Below are 21,500 nucleotides of genomic sequence, written 5' to 3' on the forward strand. Positions count from 1 at the left end.
GAATTCTGTTGTTCCATATGGCTAGAGAGAGAAGGAAATGGATGGGAAGGGCAGGGGATGAAGTTGGACAGGAAAGTAGAATCCAGAGATTAACAGGATCAGGTTTGCATTTTAGATGACTCTGGTAGCAGGATGTCGAATGGAATGGAGCAGGGTGACAAGGCCAGGAGACTAATGAGTCGGTTGCAATAATAAAAGCTTGAATAGGGCAGTGGCAGTGGAGACAGAGGAGTGGACATGTTTGAGGGATTTAAGAGGTGGAATTGAAACCTTTAGTGAGTCTTTGGATGTGGGAAATGAGAGATGGGAATCATCTTAAAAGACTCAGTTTTCTGACTAGGGTGCCTGGGTGGTTGATGATGTCATTAACCAAAAACAGGAGCAAGTGTAGGAGTGAAGATCAGTTTAATTTGGGACACACTGAGTTTGAGATGCCTGGGGGGACATTAAAGAGGCTGAGGACAAAATGCTGTGGAATAGTCAGAAAAGCATGAGACAGACACTGAACTGGTGCATTCAGAAGTAGAAGTAGGAGACCAAGGTGAGGAGAGATTAATGTTTTGTTTGTTTTGTTTTGTCGAAACAGGGTCTCACTCTGTCCCCCAGGCTGGAGTGCAGTGGCACAATCATCACTGCAGCCTCAACCTCTCAGGCTCAGGTGATCCCCCCACCTCAGCCTCCTGAGTAGCTGGGCCTACAGACATGACAGGCTAATTTTTGTATTTTTTGTAGAGACAGGGTTTCGCCATGTTGCCCAGGCTGGTCTCAAATTTGTGGGCTCAAGTGATCCTCCCACCTCAGCCTCTCAAAGTGGTGGGATTACAGAAGGTTTTTTTTTTTTCGGTTTTTTTTTTTTTTTTTTTTTTTTTTTTTTTAAAAATTCAATGTTAGCAAGAGAATGATAAGTTTGGGAGCCTCATATGATGCTTTAGAAGTGTAAATTGCCTTTCTGATAAGCAACTAGGCAAGCTATATCAGAAATGTAGTGTTTTCTTTTTTCTTTTTCTTTTCTTTTTTTTTTGAGATGGTCTTGCGTTGTTGCTCAGGCTTTGAGTGCAGTGGCATGATCATGGCTCACTACAGCCTCAACCTCCCTGGCTCAAGCAATCCTCCCACCTCAGCCTCCCAGGTAGCTGGGACAACAGGCACGCACCACTCGGCTTGGCTAATTTTTTATTTTTTATTTTTGTAGAGACAGGGTCTCCCTGTGTTGCCCAGGCCAGTCTCTGAACTCCTGGGCTCAAGCGATCCTCCTGCCTTGGCCACCCAAAGTGCTGGGATTATGGGCGTGAGCCACCATGCCAGGCCTGTAGCTTTGTATTTTTAAGCCCTTTCTCCTCTTGGGATCTACCATTAAGGAACAAGGCCTGTTTACGGCCATACGACCCTGAACACATCCGATCTCTTGTGATCTTGAAAGAAATAAGGCCAGACATGGTGGCTCATACCTATAATCCCAGCCTCCCAAGTAGCTGGGACTACAAGGCGCCTACTGCTGCACTTAGCTTTATCTTTTTTTTTTTCTTTTTTTTTTTTTTTTTTTTTTTTTTTTTTGAGACGGAGTCTCGCTCTGTCGCCCAGGCTGGAGTGCAGTGGCCAGATCTCCGCTCACTGCAAGCTCCGCCTCCCGGGTTCGCGCAATTCTCCTGCCTCAGCCTCCTGAGCAGCTGGGACTACAGGCGCCCGCCACCTCGCCCGGCTAGTTTTTTGTATTTTTTAGTAGAGATGGGGTTTCACCGTGTCAGCCAGGATGGTCTCGATCTCCTGACCTCGTGATCCGCCCGTCTCGGCCTCCCAAAGTGCTGGGATTACAGGCTTGAGCCACCGCGCCCGGCCTTAGCTTTATCTTTTAACTCATATTTTTAATGTCTTCTACAAGGCACAGAAAAATAAGTAGTTGTGTTCATTTTTAAGTAAATAGTAGTAAACAGTTTCAAATGCTGTTTGAGATGTTAATTAAGGCATACACTTAGACTAGTCCATTTGATTTGAAAATTAGGATTTTATTTGTGCTTTTTGTTAATTACTGGCTTTTAAAAGATCAGTAGTAGGGGCAGAAACTAGTGGGTTGAAGGGTGAACAGGAAATAAGTAATACTTATTCTTTCAAGGAGCTTGACTGAAAAGGAGACAGTGGTAGTTTGAAGATACTGCTGTTTTTAAGATAAAAATGATTTCAGCACTTTGAAAATAAGTTGGAAATGATCAATGAATCAAGGATCATCAAGAAAGAGGCAAGAAGAGGTAAGATTAAGCACAAAGAGTATCAACTGATATGTGGCATTTCAAGGAACTTCAGGTGTTGAATATAACTAAAGCACCAAATGCGTGTGGACGGCAGTGAAGATAAAGCTGGAAATGCGCCGGCAGACCAACACATGATGAGCCCTGTAGACGGTGGACAAAGACTATGAGCAAGCCATTTAGGCAAACATCTGAAGAATTTAAAAATCAAACGCAAACACACAGGACTGTTTCATTAAGATCACTTGCATTCTAACAGGTTATGGTGAATGGAAAGCTGATGGTTCCTGGTGGGAAAAAATATAATTTTGAATTTGGACATGTCACATTTGAGATGCAGTTGACACACTCAAGATACATAATATATTGTCTTTCAAAATTCAGAAACCTAATAAACCATGATCTTAATATCCCCCACTCCACCTCCTGCTAGTTTTGGCGGGGGGTGGGGTACTTTATTTGGCTCAGTTTTGAGCTATTGCAAGGTGCCATTTTGGAGTTCTGATTATATATTCTTCTCCAGTTGTATTTATATACTTTTTATTTTGTAAATTCAAATATCAAGACTATTTTGAATCTGGCTTAGCTAGATATGAGAAGTGTACATTTCTATCATGTTAATATTGTACAGATTTTAGTGTTTAGTGTTTGTGATTCACCTCTCATACAGTGGTTTCTTAATTACTTCCAAACTTAACCAATATTAGTATAAGAATTTTCTAATTTTGAGAATTTCAATTCTACTCTGATGCTGTATTTTTAGTTTTTTATTTTTATTTTTATTTTTGAGACACGGACTTGCCCTGTTGCCCAGGCTGGAGTGCAGTGGCACAATCACAGCTCACTGCAGCCTTTATCTCCTGGGCTCAAGAAATCCTCCCACCTTAGCCTCCTTGTAGCTAGGACAGCAGGCATGCACCACCATGCCTGGCTTTTTTTTTTTTTTTTTTTTTTTAGAGATGGGGTCTCGTCCTCATACCTCAGCTTCCCAGAGTGCTGGGATCACAGGTGTGGCCCAGCCTTGCCCAGCCCCTGATGCTGTATTTTCATAACACCATCCCAATCCATTAAACATTGAATTTCCAAATCAGAAATACAGTAGGAAAAACAATCTTTTTATTCAGAGACATAACATTTTTCCAGATGAGGGCTGTCATGAATATAAAGTGTACTGAAGTTTACCTCTTTTCTTTCAATTCCATGCTTAATTTTAGCCTGGCAAATGAGCTTAATTTAAAAAATGCAACTGAAATACACCTGCTTTTAAACAATTACATGCTTAGGAAAGAAAATGTCTAATACTCCACAAAATTGTTCTTTTACATCCATGCAGCTCTGAAAAATATAACCTAGTCAACTGGAGAGATGAAATATATACATACATACATATGTGTGTATATATACATGCACAATCTACTTTGTTAAATAATCAGGAGACCATTGGCCTGAGGTTGTCTCCATAATTTGAGTTTCTACTTAAGGAACTGCAACTTAACTTAGTACATAACACACTGAAAACTAATTTAAGAGTATAATATACAACTGAGTCTCAGCCAATCCTAAACAACTGAGCTTCTGCTATCACAGGCTACCAACTGATCAGACCATGTCCAAATAAGGCAAACTCACAGCTGTAACCAGTCAAGCTATTTCTGTACAATGGTACCTTGGTATTTCCCCGGGATTGATTCCAGAACCCCTACAGATACCAAAATCTTCAAGGTCATTTTATAAAATGGTGTATGGCTGGGCATGGTAGCTCATGCCTGTAAACCTAGCACTTTGGGAGACTGAGGCGAGCAGATCACTTGAGGTCAGGAGTTGAGACCAAAGGGGAGAGTTGCTTGATTCCCCTTGTAGGAGGCAGGATGTGCGAGAGGGGTGTGGCTTCCTTGAGAAAGGGGGAGCATGCAGATGGGCAGGTGCAGAGGTGGGGCCAGTACTTTGGGCTCCAGCTCCACGGTAGTGTCTAGGGGTGGGTGCCTGCAACCCTAGTGTTACGAAGTTCTTTCAGCTTTGCATCTGCAGATGGCTTGAGTGTTAATAGCTCAGTGGACCCTCTGCCTTATCACAAGGGCAGAGGGCCAGCGTGACAGCTTTCTGTATCCCGAGATCATGCCCAGTGTCCTGGAAGAATCGGATCACACTCGTGTTTGAAGGATGGATGCAAGGTTTTGTTGAGTGGTGGAGGCGGCTCTCAGCAAGATGGATGGGGAACCAGAAAGAGAGATGGAGTGAGAAGGTGATCTTCCCCTGGAGCCAGGCTGCCCAGCCGCCAGATTTTTCTTGGACCACCCCCATCTGAATTCCTTTTGACATCCAGACTTCCTCTTCTCTCTTTCTTCTCCACGTTGTTCCACTGTCCATCTGCTTGCCTCCTCGTCTCCTCACTTGCTAATCTGCTCTGGAGTTTGAGGTTCAGGGGATTATATGGGGACAGGATAGGGGCGTGGTGGGCCAAAAGGCGAAACAGGGTGCAAAAACAGAAATGCCTGTTCTTATTTAGGGCTGTGCAGGTATCTGGGCTTAAAGGTGGGGATTTTGCCGGGGAACCACCCTCTTCTACCCAGTATTTCCCTGTCTCCTGTTCGTATCAACAGCCTGGCTAACATGGCAAAACCCCATCTCTATTAAAAATACAAAAAATTTAGCTGGGTGTGGTGGCAGGCACCTGTAGTCCCAGCTACTCAAGAGGCTGAGGCAGGAGAATCACTTGAACCTGGGAGGTAGAGGTTGCAGTGAGCCGAGATTCTGCCCCTGAACTCCAGCCTGGGCAACAAAGTGAGACTCCGTCTCAAAAAAAAAAAAAAAAAAAAAAAAAAAAAAGGCCAGGCATGGCAGCTCACACCTATAATCCCAGCACTTTGGGAGGCTGAGGCAGGTGGATCACCTGAGGTCAGGAGTTTGAAACCAGGCTGGCCAACACAATGAAACCCCATCTCTATGAAAAATCCAAAAATTAGCCAGGCATGGTGGCACGTGCCTGTAATCCTAGCTACTTGGGAGGCTGAGGCAGGAGAATCGCTTGAGCACGGGAGGCAGAGGTTGCAGTGAGCCGAGATCATACCACTGCACTCTAGCTTGGGCAGCAGAGTGAGCCTCCGTAGCCACCCCCCAACAAAAAAAGAATAAATTTAACCAAGGAGGTAAAAGATATGTACACTGGAGACTATAAAACATTGGTGAAATAAATTGAAGACAAGTAAATAGAAAGATATTCTGTGTTTATGGATTCGAAAAATTAATACTGTTAAAATGTCCATTCTATCCAAGGCAATCAACAGATTCAATGTAATCCCTATGAAAATTCCAATGATATTTTTCACAGATACAGAAAAAAAATTCTAAAAATTTTTAATTATATATATATATATATATTTTGAGATAGAGTCTCCCTCTGCCACCCAGGCTGGAGTGCAGTGGTATGATCTCGGCTCACTGCAACCTCCACCACCCTGGGTTCAAGTAATTCTCCTGCCTCAGCCTCCCGAGTAACTGGGACTACAGGCAGCCACCACCATACCTGGCTAATTTTTTGTGTTTTTAGTAGAGACAAGTTTTTGCCATGTTGCCCAGGCTGGTTTTGAACTCCTGAGCTCAGGCAATCCACCCACCTCGGCCTCCCAAAGTACTGGGATTACAGGAGTGAGCCACCACACCCAGCCAGTTTTATTTTTTAATAAAAATAAAATTTTGATTTTAAAAACTAAAAAAAATAAATGAAATGATGTAGTATTTGCATAACACCTATGCACAATCCTCCTACTTTAAATAATCTCTAGATTACTTATAATACCTAATACAATCTAAGTGCTATATAAATAGTTGTTAGACTGTATTTTTTACTTGTATAATAATATTCTTTATTGATATTGGGTTTAAAAAAATTTTTTTTTGGTTGGACCTAGTGGCTCATGCCTGTAATCCCAGCACTTTGGGAGGCCGAGGTGGGAGGATCACTTGAGGTCAGGAGCTCAAGACCAGCCTGGTGAACATGGTAAAACCCTGTCTCTACTAAAAATACAAAACTTAGCCAGGCGTGGTGGCGCATGCCTGTAATCCTAGCTGAGGGCGAGGCTGAGGCAGGAAAATCGCTTGAACCTGGGAGACGGAGGTTGCAGTGAGCCGAGACTGTGCTACTGCCCTCCAGCCTGGGTGACAGAGTGAGACAACATCTCAAAAAAAAACAAGACAAAACAAAACCGACAACAACAACAACAACAAAATATATATATATATATTTCATGGTTAGTTAAATCTCTGGATACAGAAGTCACAAACATAGAGGGCCAACTGTACTTCCCATTTCTGTCTATAAATATTCACTGCCCAAGTTGCAGATTGGAGCTCTCTGAGCCATTTCTGCTTCTGAGTACTGCCCAATTCATGAATCATTTTTTGCTCAAATAAACTGTGCTAAATTTAAATTGTCCAAAATTGTTCCTTTGACAACTTTTAAGAAAGTAAATATCTTTCTACAGTTTTCTGATTTAGAGTAAATTATAGAGAAAATTCAAGAAATTTAGAAAATTCTAAATTCAAGAAATCAGAAAATAACATCAAATGGAATCAAATAGAAGAAAGGAATTATTATAGAACTTAGTGGAACTTAATTAGAAATCAGAAAAAGTAGAACTGATAAATCTAAAAGCTGTTTTGTTTTGTTTTGTTTTGTTTTTTTTGTAGAGACAGAGGTAACCAGGCAGCTCTCAAATTCCTGACCTTAAGGGATCCTCCTGCCTTGGCCTCTCAGAGTACTGGGATTACAGGTATGAGCCATTGCACCCCGCCTAAGTGTTATTTTTTTATTTTATTTTATTTTTTTTTTTTGAGAAAGAGTCTTGCTCTGTCACCCAGGCTGGAATGCAGTGGCACGATCTCAGCTCACTGCAACCTCTGCCTCCCAGGTTCAAGTGATTCTCCTGCCTCAGCCTCCCCAGTAGCTGGGATTACAGGCACCCGCCACCATACCCAGGTATGTTTTTTGTATTTTTAGTAGAGATGGAGTTTTGCCATGTTGGCCAGGCTAGTCTCCTGACCTGGTGATCTGCCTGCCTTGGCCTCCCAAAGTGCTGGGATTACAGGCATGAGCCACCATGCCTGGCCAAGAGCTGATTCTTAAAACAATCCACACACTAGCTTAATGGAGAGAAAAGCCTAAGTATACAATATTAGAGAGTACGTATAGAAATTAAGGAAATAAGTATTTGGCACAGCTACATACAAATATAGTTGAAAACCTGATTGAAATGGATGACTTCTAGGGAAATACAAATTACCAAAATGGAGTAAAGAGAAAACTTAACACAGATTATTAACCTTGGAAGAAACTGAGAAAGTGTTCAAGACCTAACCCTCAAAATAGTGCTAACTAGTGTCACTATTTAAGTCATTTTAGAATATGGAGAAAGAAGAAAAGCCAACAGATGCGATTTAAGAAGCTATCATAATATGATCAGCACAATCTAACTAAAGATCGCATAAAAGAGAAATGTATAGAATAATATCACTTATGTCAACAAATGCAAAATTCCTAAAAGATAAAGCGGCATATTAAAATAATAATACATGGCAATTTATTTAAGAAATGCAAGGTAATTTTATGGGAAAACTACTCATATAGTACACCCATATTAATAGGTCAAAGAAGAAAAATATCTCAATATATGACAAAATTGAACTTGAAACAACAAAATTAACAGAGTACTATAAGAAAACAGCAGTGGTATTTTAATATAATCTTTCAGTGAGAATGCACATGAAACCCAGAAAAACACATGAAACTCAAATCATAAAATAAAGATTGGAATTTGGCTGTTTAAAATTTAGAACTAAGATATGACTAAAATATCATAAACAGAATGAAAAGACAAAAGATAAATTGAGAAATTTTTGCTTTTTAACAAAAATTAAAATGCATGTAGTTGGAAACAAATAAAAGATTTTAAATCAGACTCATAATTTAAAAAGCATTAGAAAAAGACCCATACAAGAAAAACTTTTAGGCATGGTGCAGTGGCTCACGCCTGTAATCCCAGCACTTTGAGAGGCCAAGGCAGGTGGAGTGCTTGATCCCAGGAGTTCAAGACCAGCCTGGGCAGCATGGCAAAACCCTGCCTTTATTAAAGGAAAAAAAAAAACCCATTTTTTAAAATAAAAATAGATTCAATAAACAATAATAAATTTGATACGTGGGGATATTATAGGTAAATAAGTGAATATGTACTAGCCCTTTTTTTTTTTGAGATGGAGTCTCCCTACATTGCCCAGCTGGAGTGCAGTGGCACCATCTCAACTCGCTGCAAGCTCCGCCTCCCAGGTTCATGCCATTCTCCTGCCTCAGTCTCTCAAGTAGCTGGGACTACAGGCGCCCGCCACCACTCCCGGCTAATTTTTTCGTATTTTTAGTAGAGATGGGGTTTCACCATGTTAGCCAGGATAGTCTCAGTCTCCTGACCTCGTGATCTTTCTGCCTCGGCCTCCCAAACTGCTGGGATTACAGGCGTGAGCCACCGCGCCTGGCAACTAGCCCATTTTTTCACTTAGGAATTACAAATGAAAACAAGTTGGTTGCTTTGCTGACAATATAAAAAATTATTGGAGATAATCACAGACTCACCACCAATTTGAATGAAGTAGAAAAACAGTTCCAAGTACTGTTACACTGTACAAGTTTAAATTATTGGTCAAGTCAGATAACTTGCTTAGAATTCAGTTTCACCTCTAATTTTCAATATCAAGCTAAAATTCTGTGCAGATTACATTAAAACTCAATGCAAGAACTGTGTGTGGGATGATTGTGCTTTTCATAGTAAATGAGATAACATCTAAAAATTACCAAGGAGGAAAGGAAAACTCGCTGGGGTGTCATACGTGGTACAAATGGCTGAGTCCATTTAAATTACCACAAGGATTTATTTACAGCACATCAGCGTCATGCAGCTATTACTGCCATCACAGATTTAACACCCTTATCTGCTGCTTTTTAATTTTTTTATTTCCTTAGAAGTAGGAAAGAATTCATAAGATCATTGTTTAGTTGATTCTCCCATAAATTTTTTCTTAAAAAATTGTTGATCAGCGACTGGGCGTGGTGGCTCACGCCTGTAATCCCAGCACTTTGGGAGGCCGAGGAGGGCAGATCTCGAGGTTAGGAGATCGAGACCATCCTGGCTGACATGGTGAAACCCCGTTACTACTAAAAATGCAAAAAATTAGCTGGGCGTGGTGGCGGGCGCCTGTAGTCCCAGCTACTCGGGAGGCTGAGGCAGGAGAACGGCGTGAACCCGGGAGGCGGAGTTTGCAGTGAGCCAAGATCGCACCACTGCACTTCAGCCTGGGCGACAGAGCAAGACTCTGTCTCAAAAAAAAAAAAAAAAAAAAAAAAAAAATTATTGATCGTCTTAAAATTCAAACACAGTATTAACATCTTCTAGGCTGGACGAGGTGGCTCATGCCTGTATTCCCAGCACTTTGGGAGGCCAAAGCAGGAGGATCTCTTAAGGACAGGAGTTCAAGACCAGCCTGGACAACATGGTGAAACCCAATCTCTACTAAAAATACAAAAGTTAGTCGGCTGTGGCTGAATGCGCCTGTAATCCCAGCTACTCGGTAAACTGAGGCGCAAGAATCCCGTGGGAGGCAGAGGTTGCAGTGAGCCAAGATTGTGCCATTGCACTCCAGCCTGGGCAACAGAGTGAGACTGTCTCAAAAAATAAAATAAAAAACAAACCAAGAAAGAGGAAATGAAATCTTCTTGGAAATGACAATTCAATCAATAGATTTTTAAGTTGGTAATACTACTAAGGGAAGAAAACATTACATATGTAAGAATTTTTAGAAAAAAAAATTGAGTTTTCCCAAGTACTTTTTTTGGAAAGATATAACTGGTTACCTGAGTCATCCATTGGAATGATGTTTATCTATGAAAATAGTCTCATTTTCGTGTTTCAGTTCCCTTTATTTTTGTTACCAGTAATACATCTTCATTAATTTTCATTGCCGTAATGAAAAGTTGAACAGTGTATAGTTTCTTTGAATGATTTACATACTAAAAACTTTGTAATAAGAAAAAAGGCCAGGCACCGGTGGCTCATGCCTGTAATTCCAGCACTTTGTGAGGCCAAGGCGGGCAGATCACTTGAGGTCAGGAGTTCAAGACCAGCCTGGGCAACATGGTGAAACATAGTGAAACTAAAAATACAAAAATTATCCAGACATGGTGGCACACTCCTGTAGTCCCAGCTACTTTGGAGGCTGAGGTGGGAGAATCATTTGAACCTGGAATGCAGAGGTTGCAGTGAGCCAAGATCGTACCACTGCATTCCAGCCAGGGCAATAGAGCGACACTACATCTCAAAAAAATAAAAAATAATAAAATAAAAGAGAAAAAGTAGGAAAGCAAATTAAGAATATTATTTGCAAAAAAAGGAGAGAAAGATTTATATTCTTAATATGTAAATATCTCATATATCAATCAGAAGAATGCTAACAGCCTAACAGAAAAACTAGGCAAAAAATAACAAGAGAAGAAATAGAAATGGTCAATAAAAACACAGTGAATGATAAAATTGTTTATATACTAGTTGATAAAGAAGTACAAAACAAAACATGTTTGTCTATTTAATTGATAAGAAACAAAATTATAAAACCTAATGTTGGATGGAGTACAGCAAGATTGGCATTGAATTCATATATTATTAATGTAATAAATACATTGTCAGTTGGTACAAACTTTCAGGAAAGCACGTTAACAATAGGAATAAGGGACTTAAAAATAAATTATGATTGTTAACTTGATAATCTCATTTTTAGAAATTTAATGAATAATCTGAAATTGCTAAGATGTATACATATATGTATATATAACATTGTAAAAGTTATGGAATGTGGAAATTATTAAATATTACTTTATTTTGATATGTTGGGATATTAAGCTACTTTGATAAATATGTTTAATGAGAATATGTGATGGTATTGGGACTGCCCACAATCAAGTGAAGAAGTCTGATGCCAATGTATATGTGTCACATAATCTATGAGAAAGACTGCTGTTGTAGTCTTACGTGTCAACTTGGCTAAGCTAAAGTACCCAAGGATTTAATCAAACACTAATCTAGGTGTTACTGTGAAGGTATTTTGTAGATGTGTTAAACCTAGACAATCATTTGACTTTCAGTAAAAGAGATTCTCCTCAAGAATATAGGTGGGCCTCGTCCAATCAGTTGAAGGCCTTAAGAGCAAAAACTGAGGTTTCCTGGATTTGAAGAAAACCTACTTCAAGACCAAAGCATCAACTCCTGCCTGACTTTCCAGCCTGCTGGCCTGCTCTACAAACTTTAGACTTGCCAGCACTCACAATCGTATTAGCCAATTCCTTAAACTTTTTTTTTTTTTTTTTTTGAGATTAGCTCTGTTGCCCAGGCTGGAGTGCAATGGCATGATCATGGCTCACTGCAGCCTTGACCTCCCTGGGCTCAAGTGATCTCCCACCTCAGCCTCCTGAGTAGCTGAGACTACAGGCCTGTACCACCACATGCGACTAATTTTTGTATTTTTTTGTAGAGATCAGATTTCACCACGTTGCCCAGGCTGGTCTCAAATTCTTGGGCTCAAGTGATCTTCCCACCTCAACCTCCCAAAGTGCAGGGATTACAGGCATGAGCCACTGAGCCTGGCCTAAGTCACTTTCTTTCTTTCTTACTTTTTTTTTTTTTTTTTTTTTTTTTTGAGACAGGGTCTTGCTCTGTTGCCCTGGCTAGATGGAGTACAGTGTTGCAATCTTGGCTCACTGCAATCTCCACCTCCTGGGTTCAAGCGATCTCCTGCCTCAGCCTCCCAAGTAGCTGGGATTACAGGTATATACCACACCACCTGGCTAATTTATGTATTTTTAGTAGGGACAAAAAAATGTTATATTTTTATACCAATTTATAATGTATTTATTACATTAATAATATATGAGTTCAATGCCAATCTTACTGCACTCCATCCAACATTAGGTTTTATAATTTTGTTTCTTATCAATGAAATAGATGAACATGTTTTATTTTGTACTTCTTTATGTCATGGGGTTTCACCATGTGGGCCAGGCTGGTCTCGAACTCCTGGCCTCAAGTGATGCACCTGCTTCAGCCTCCCAAAGTGCGTGAGGCACTGTGGCCTGGCCCTGGCTTAAATTTCTTAATATGTATAAAGAAAAGTAGAGTGGTACTTCCTAAAATTTCCTTAAAGACATCTCATCTTTCCTCTATCGAGTTCCCTGGAGCACAGACATGATGATAGCTAGAGCTCTGTCAGTGTTCATGAGGGTGACAGCCAGACCCCAGGGATGGTGGAGTAGAAAGCTGAGAGGAGGCTAGGTCCCTGAATACCTCATGAAACTACTACTATAGCAACTCTAGATACCCATGTCTGGACTGCTATTACATGAGGGAACAGAACTTTGTGTGTTTAAATGACTATCGATTTGGATTTTCTCTTACATGTAGCCAAACCTAGTCCTAATTGATAAAGTATATACAAATATATTACTATCAAGAGTTAGTTCTGGGTTTTGGGAGCCAATCTTGTTATACTATTCTTTCTAAGAGTTTTTCTTTTAACAATAAACATGTAGTCATTACTCATAATAAAAACTTAATAAAAATTACTTAAAACAATGGGGTTATTTCTCCTGACAACTTTTATTATAATTGTAAATATTGTAATTGGAACATAAAGGGTGGATCTCATTGTGTCTTCAAAAGACACATGATAACTTTTACAATTAACATTAAATTTTGTAGCACACCAAGCAAGTTAAGTGGGTTTATTATTGTTATTATTTATAGACAGGGTCTCTCTCTGTTGCCCAGGCTGGAATGTAGTGGTGCTATCATAGCTCACTGCAGCCTCCACCTTCTGGGCTTAAGCCATCACCCTGCCTCAGCCTCACAATTAGCTGAGACTACAGGCATGTGTCTCAGCATCTGGCTAAAAATGGGTTTAAACTAAAGAATTAGCTAGAAAAAAGACCCATTAGTTTTAGTTTTTATTTTCATCAAAGTTATATGTAAATATAGTTTAAAGAATCAGGCCACGTGCAGTGGCTCATGCCTATAATCCCAGCACTTTTGGAGGCCGAGCCAGGGGGTCACTTGAGGTCAGGAGTTCGAGACAAGCCTAGACAATGTGGTGAAACCCTGTCTTTACAAAAATACAAAAATTAGCCGGTGTGGTAGCACATGCCTGTAATCCAAGCTACTCAGGAGGCTGCTACACGAGAATCACTTGAACCTGGGAGGCGGAGGTTGCGGTGTACCGAGATTGCGCCACTGCACTCCAGCCTGGGTGACAGAGAGAGACTCTATCTCAAAAAATAAGTAAATAAATTAATTTAATTTAATTTTAAAAAGTATCAAATCACTCTGCAAGTCTTACTGAAAAAGCAGACAAAAATCAGTCCCCTGTCTGGCTCCATCCATCCCCAAATCCCACTTTCTACAACAACCACTTTCAAGCCTCCCAACTATTTCTTCTTTGTTGCCATTTCTCTAAATAACATGAACTCCCTGTGACAGAATCTGTCACAACATGCTTTTCAGTTTTAGGCATTACATATTGTCATCTCACTTTGGAGGAGGAGAATTTGGTTTTCATTTCCTCACCTCCATGACCCAGCATACTTGTATCATAATTTTAGTTACTCCGGAATTTAGAATTTACATTTTTATAGTTATGAAAACTGCTAAGCCAGTAAGTAACAATGATTGCTTTTTCTTCCTTTCTTCTCTTTGGAGTTAGTAACTGTTCTTTTTGCCTGCTTTCTTAGCTTTCTATGTAAACATCATTTATTCACACCTAAACTCTTCCTCAGTTATCTAAATATGATCCAGTATGTTCAAACATACCAGGTATGCATTTCAATTTCTCTTACTGGAACTCTCTCTCCTGGAGCCTCCGAACCTCTTTCAATCGGAATAGTTTATTCTTCAGGAGTACTGCAGTGCTGTCTTCCTGGATCTCCCTTCACTTTCAACATGAAGATTACTTCACCTCTCTCCTTATTAAGCTCCCTGTGTCCTGTCTCACATCTTCCTCTTTGCTTTATATCTTGTTTTGTTGAAGTGCTTCCTGCAACAGCATTCTGAGGAGTGCATGGGTGGTACAATTCTTGAGAACTTGAAACTCAGAAAAGGCTGAGTACACTGGCTCATGCCTATAATCCTGGCACTTTGGGAGTCCAAGGCGGGAGGATGGCTTGAGCTCAGGAGTTCGACACCAGCCTGGGCAATATAGTAAGACCTCTCTCTCTAAAAAAAAAAAAAAAAATTTAAAAAAAAAAGAAAATCAGAAAACCTATTTAACCCATACATATACAGAAGAGCTTAACCATATATAAAATTCTTAATCAGAAACAACTTGATTCTTTGTAAGTCGTCTGGAGAATGTTAGGATTTTCTCTTTGGCCTTAATGTTGTAAGGCAGTATAATCATGTGCCTTAATGTAGGTATATTTTCATCCATTGTGCTAAGCACCTGCTGGATCTTGTTAATCTAGAAACTCATGTCCTTCAGTTCTAGAAAATTCTCTTAAATATTCCTTTGAGAATTTCTTCCCCCTCTATTTTCTCTGATCTGTCTTTTTGAAACTCCTGCTATTTAGGTATAGGACTGCTAATACCTTTTCTCTCCTATTAGTCTCTTTGTCTTTGTACTTTACTCCTTGAGACATTTCCTCAAATTTATCTCTCAGCCCTTCCATTCAAGTTCTCATTTTCATTACTACTATTGTATTTTTAAATTTTAAGAGCTGTTGATTTTGTTCTTTGAAATTTTCCTTTTTAAGAGTATCTTGTTCTTGTTCCTTGGATGCAATGTTTTCCTTATCTATCTGAAGATAGAGGGTTTTTTTTTTAAGTTTTAAACTTTCTGCACACTGTATTTCCTCCAATTTGCTTTTTTCTATATGTTTGTTTCAGTCTGTTTTAAATTACAGGCATTCCTTGGCTGTTTGCTCATATTTGAGGGACTCAGTCTATTAAAATTCAGCTTGGATTAAGCTCTCAGTCACATCTGCTTGAACTGCAGCTATTTCAAACTGCAGGGAAAAATCTATGACTGTAATCAAGCTGAGAAGTCTATCAACCATGGCTCCTCAGTTTCACCTCACCGAAGAATCCCTTCTAGTGTCAAAACTCACATTTCTGAAACTATGGACTGATTGTATCTATTCTCTATTACTCACACCAGAGCAGAAAGCACACATTAGGGCAAAATGAAACTTTACAAATATAATGAGATTGTTTCATATATTCACATCTTTCAATTCAGAGAAATCACATTGAAGTAAAACCTTACAAATGTAATGGGTGTAGCAAAGCCTTTAGTTTGTGTTCGAGCCTTCTAGTCACCACAGAATTCATACTTAAGAGAAACCTTACAAATGCAATGAGTGTGGCAAACCCTTCACCAAGAGTTCAAGCCTTAGTTGACATCAGAAAGACCATTCTAAAGGGAAATCATATAACTGTAACATATGTGGGAGAGGCTTTTTCCAGGTCTCAGAACTCACTCACCAGCCATCAAAATATATGTCTTTGGTGAAACCACACAAATGTAATGTACATGCTAAAGTTTTGACCCATGGATCAAAACTATGGATCATGAGAGGATTTATACTGGAGAGAAACCTCACAAATGTAATGAATGTATAAGGTTTTGGGTCAAACATTCATGATTTTGGTGTCATGAGAGGGTTTATATTGGAGGGAAATCAGACAAATACAGTATAGGCAGAAAAATCTTTAATCAAAGATATCTTCTCAGGATTTACAAAAAAATCACATTGGAAAGAACACTTACAAATGATATGATAAATGTTTTAAGCAATTCTCACAATATACTCTACAGAACTAGGTCTCCAGTTCTCCAAGCTTAACCTTAGATTTTATACACTGCAGAATACTTACAAGTGAAAAATAAGTTAAAACATGTGACATGATATACATCAAAGGCAGAAGGATGTCTAAAAACGGCCAGTTACCTTCAAATTATAAAATGTTTTATTCAATTATTTGAGGTTTCTTGAAAAGGCTACTTTACTATCTATAACTTTCCATCTGAACTTTGAAGTCTGTTGATATGCCTTTCTTAGAGGCCTTTTACGGTATCTCTGGGAAATAATCAATAGGATAAAAGGTGATGTCATTAGGTAATGTTTATTTCAATCCATGTTCTGGGAAGAACAAAGAAACTGCCTTTTGAAATTAAATATTGTCTGAATTCGCATTTGTGAGGGGCAGAGAGTAATGTAAAACTGTGTTAGTCATCATGCTGATTGCATTCTGGGGACCCTTCTCCAGACAGAGGGCCACTGTGGGATACAGGAAAGGAATGCTTTACCAACTAACTGTGAAATAGAGCAGACCAGGACCTTAGGAGACTGGGATTTTTATGGGAGGAGAGTAATACATTACTATGGACTGATTATGGTAGAAATAATGTGGGGGAAATGGTGGCTACCCTCTCCATTCAATGGTGATAGCTGTTGTATAGCAAAGATTGACCAAAAAAAAAAAAAAAATTCTTGAAATTGAGGACAGAACAGGTATCAAAAAGGAGGTTTTAATCAAAAGAACCAGAACAGCATGTCTTGAATAGGAATCAAATTTAACTGCTGGTGTTAAATTTTGCTTCTGTTTTATTCAGAATGTATCACAGTTCTCATGTTTTAATTAATAAAATTGAATATTTTTCGATAACTATGAATGAATTCCATTCCTTTTACCAACAAGGTTTTATCTCACCCCAGTAGGATACTTCATAATAGACACTAACAAAGCACTATTAGGCTCTTAAGATTGAAGGATCTATTTACTATAACAATTTTTTTATTGTAGAATCAAACAACATACAATTTTGGGAACACATAATCGTGCTTTGCACTGGAGTTATTCTCTCTGCACTCTGCCCTAAGATACTTACGTAGGTATAATGAAAATCCCATAGAAGTGGATTTTCAGACTGACACCCTAAAACATGTATCACAGTTGATGAATAGGCACCATATTGTATTTCCACATGCCTTTTTCTTTTGCGCTATATGAGACCCATGGCATGCACCTTGATTTACAAAAAGTTAAAATACAAATATATTAGGAATATGAAAAAGACTATGAAATGAAAGAAAATTTGCAAATAAAAAAATAACTGTCTCTTCTTTATGCTTGTAGAGCTCTGTGAAATAATTTGAAAACATCAATGTTGATGAACTTCCTCTTAAGAATGAACACATACAATACTTTGTTTGTTTGTTGTGGTAGGTAACTAGAAACTTTATATATTCACCCATAGCATTTTTGTTAATTTGTACTTACAACCACTCCACTGGAACTGGAGTTGAACTCCACTTAAAGTTCGGTTTGGATGTTAAGAATGACGATGTCATACACTGGAGTGTTTTGAGAATGCTTATTGTAGAGTAGGGAAAGGTAACTGGCTTAGGATATTATGGTGGTTACTGGGTGGGGCTGGAGTGAGGGTACTTAGACAAGGTTTAAACTTCCAGCTAGTACCAAGGAAGAAAACACTCAGGCTTTATTATCAGCTTTCCCAGATGGGCAGAATAGGAAGAGGGAGTGATGAGGTATGTAAGGTGTTAGCAGTCAAACATCAAAAAATGGAGTCAGACTCTTTAGTACACCCTGAATTACTGCTTTTGAAACTCCTTACTTTTGGGTTGGGAAAGACTCCAATTTTCTTTATGACAATCGCTTACTGCATTCCTTTCCCTGCTGCACACATAGGTCCCATTGCACAATATGATTGTGACTATGTTTGTGAAATACTGTTTACAGAAAATGTCTAAGATATCTTAACACTAGTTCAATGAAAGTTGATCTGTGGAAATGTTTTTTAGATAATACATATATATGATTAAACAAATTTTTAAAAGACATTCTAACAGGTATAAGGTGACAGCTCATTGTGGTTTTGATTTGCATTCCACTGGTAATTAGTGATGTTGAGCACCTTTTCATATACCTGTTAACCATTTGTATGTCTTCTTTTCAGAAATGTCTCTTCAGGATCTTTGCCATTTTTCAATCAAATTATTTGTTTTCTTGCTATTGAGTTATGCTCCTTATAGATCTTGACTATTAACCCCTTATCTGACATATGGTTTACAAATATTTTCCCCAATTCCATATGTGTCTCATTGCTGTGTTGACTGTTTCTCTTGCTGTGCAGAAGCTTTTTACTTTGATAAAATCCCATTTGTCTATTTATGCTTTTGTTGCCTGCGTTTGTGGGACTAAGGCCATAAAATCATCACCCAGATCAATGTCAAGAAGCTTTTCCCCTATATTTTCTTCTAGGAGTTTTACAGTTTCAGTCTCATGTTATAGTCCTTAATCCATTTTGACTTGATTTTTGTACTTGAGATAAGGGTCTAATTTCATTCCTCTGCATGTGGATATCATTTTCCTGGTACCATTTATTGAAGAGACTGCCTTTTCTCCATTGTGTGTTCTTGGCACCTTTGTCAAAGATCAGTTGACCATAAATGTATTTATTCTGTGCCATTTCGTTCCACTGGTCTTTATGTCATTTTTGTGTTGATACCATGCTGTTTTGGTTACCATAGCTTTGTAGTATATTTTTGAGATCAGGTAGCGTGATGCTTCTAGCCTGTTCCTTTTGCTCAAGATTGCATTGGCTATTCAGGGTCTTTTGAGGTTCCACACAAATTTTAGAATTTTGTTTCTATTTCTGTGAAAAATATCATTGGAATTTTGATAGGGATTATATTGAATCTGTTGATTGCTTTGAGTGGTATGGACATTTTAACAATATTAATTATTCCAGTTTATAAACACAGAATGTCTTTCTGTTTACATATGTCTTTAATTTATTTCACCAATATTTTATAGTTGTCAGTGTACATATCTTTTACCTCATTGGTTAAATTTATTCTTAAGTATTGTTGATACTATTGTAAATGAGATTATGTCCCTGACTTCTTTTTGGACATTCTGTTGTTAGTGTATAGAAGTGCTACTGATTTTTTATGTTATTTTTGTTACTATAACTTTACTGAATTCATTTATTAGTTCTAACAGTTTTTTGGTAGCATTTTTCGGGTTTTCTATATAATAAGGTCAGGTCATCTATAAATAGAGACAAAAAGACATTTGGATAGCTTTTATTTCTTTTTCTTGGCTAATTGCTCTGGCTAGAGCTTTCAGTCCTATTTTGAATAGAAGTGGTGAGAGTGGGGATTCTTGTCTTGTTCCTGATCTTAAATTAAAGGAAAAGCTTTCAGTTTTCCACCGTTGAGTATAATGCTAGCTGTGGGTTTCTGATATACAGCCTTTGTTATGTTGAAGTAATTTACTTCTATTTTAAGTTTGTTGAGTTTTTTTTTTTTTTAATTGGGAAAGGATGTTGAATTTTGTCAAATGCTTTTACTGGATCTTTAAAGATGATCATAAGGCTTTTGTTCTTCATTCTTTTAATGTGGTGTATTACATTTCCTGATTTGTGTATGTTGAATTATCCTTGCATCCCAGAGATAAATCTCACTTGGTCATGGTAAATGATACTGTTGAATTCAGTTTACTAATATTTTGTTGAGGACTTTTGCATCTATATTCATCAGGGACATTGGCCTATAATTGTCTTTCTTTGTAGTGTCCTTGTCTGGCTTTGGTGTCAAAGTAATGCTGGCCTCATAAAATGAGTTTAGAGGTATTCCCTCCTCTTCAGTTTCTTGGATGAATTTGAGGATTGGTATTAATTCTTTGTTTGCTATAATTCAGTAGTGAAGCCATCAGTTCCTTTGATGAGAGACTTTTTATTACCAATCTAATCTTCCTGTTCATCATTGGTATGTTCAAATTTTCTATTTCTTCATGATTTAGCTGTGGTAGGTTGTATGTGTCTAGAAATTCATCCATTTCTTCAAGGTTATCCAATGTATTGGTGTATAGTTGTTCATAGTAGTCTTTTATGATGTTTTATATTTCTGTAGTATCAATCGTAATGCTTTCTCTTTCACTTCTGATTCCTTTCTTTTCTGAGATAGGATCTCACCCTGTCACTTAGGTTGGAGTGCAGTGACATGATCATAGCTCACTGCAGCCTTGAACCCTTGGGTTCAAGTGATCCTCCTGCCTCAGCCTCCCCAGTATCTGGGAATACAGATGCATGCCACTATGCTGGGTTAATTTTATTCATTTATTTATTTTTTGTAGAGACAGGATCTTACTATATTGTCCAGGCTAGTCTCAAACTCCTAGTATGAAGTAATTCTCCTGCCTTGGACTCCCAAAATGCTGGAATTACATGAGTGAGCCACTACACCTGACCCACTTCTGACTTTATTAATTTGAGTCTTCTCTCCTTTTTTTTTAAGTCTAGCTAAAGGCTTGTCAATTTTGTTTATATTTTCAAAAAACCAACTCTTAATTTCATTGCTGTTTTCTTTTTTTTCTTTCTTTTTTTGGGGACAGAGTCTCAGTCACCCAGGGTGGAGTGCAGTAGTGCAATCTGGGCTCACTGCAACCTCTGCCTCTGCCTGGGTTCAAGTAATTCTTGTGCCTCAGCCTCCCAAGTAACTAGGATTACAGGCACCCACCACCATACCTGGCTAATTTTTGTATTTTTAGTAAAGACGGGATTTCACCATATTGGCCAGGCTGGTCTCGAGCTCCTGACCTCAAGTGATCCAGCTGCCTCGGCCTCCCAAAATGCTGGGATTACAGGCATGAACTACCGAACTTGGCCTCATTGCTGTTTCCAGTTGTTTTACTGGTTTGTATTACATTTATTTCTGCTCTGATCTTTATTATTTCCTTCCTTCTACTAACTTTGGGTTTAGTTTGCTCTTCCTTGAGATGTTAATGTTAGGTTGTTTATTTGAGATCTTACTGTTTTTTATGTGTTTATTGCTATAAACTTCTGTTGTACAACTGCTTTTGCTGATGTCCTATAAATTTTGGTATGTTGTGTTTCCATTTTTGTTTGTATGTGTGTTCTCTTTTGTGAGTCATTTTGACTTTTGTTTTAGCCTGGTTCCCCAGAAAACAGAGCCCACTGCCAAGTTTGTGGAAGTAATGCTTTATTGGAGGGTTCACACCCAGGGAAGCAACAATGAGGGGAAAGTAACATAAAATGGAGAAGGAGGGAAGCAAATACAAGGTTCGTTGCCCTCAGCTCCACTATAAATAGCTGGTTGCTTGGCCACACAGGATATCTCTGGAGATGCCAATG

General features: G+C 38.6%; 1 protein-coding gene across 1 annotated transcript in view; it reads right to left on the reverse strand.

The window, feature by feature from the left end:
* Positions 1–1,568: 1,568 nt before the first annotated feature.
* The window catches only part of GLMN (glomulin, FKBP associated protein), a 114,737-nt gene continuing 94,805 nt past the window's right edge, over positions 1,569–21,500 (reverse strand). Inside the window, exon 17 of the transcript XR_007729313.1 lies at positions 1,569–1,769. The gene's annotated coding sequence lies outside the window, so the exon portion shown is untranslated. The remainder of the gene's footprint in view (positions 1,770–21,500) is intronic.

The sequence above is a fragment of the Macaca thibetana genome, chromosome 1 (assembly GCF_024542745.1).
Source record: "Macaca thibetana thibetana isolate TM-01 chromosome 1, ASM2454274v1, whole genome shotgun sequence".
Lineage (NCBI taxonomy): Eukaryota > Metazoa > Chordata > Mammalia > Primates > Cercopithecidae > Macaca > Macaca thibetana.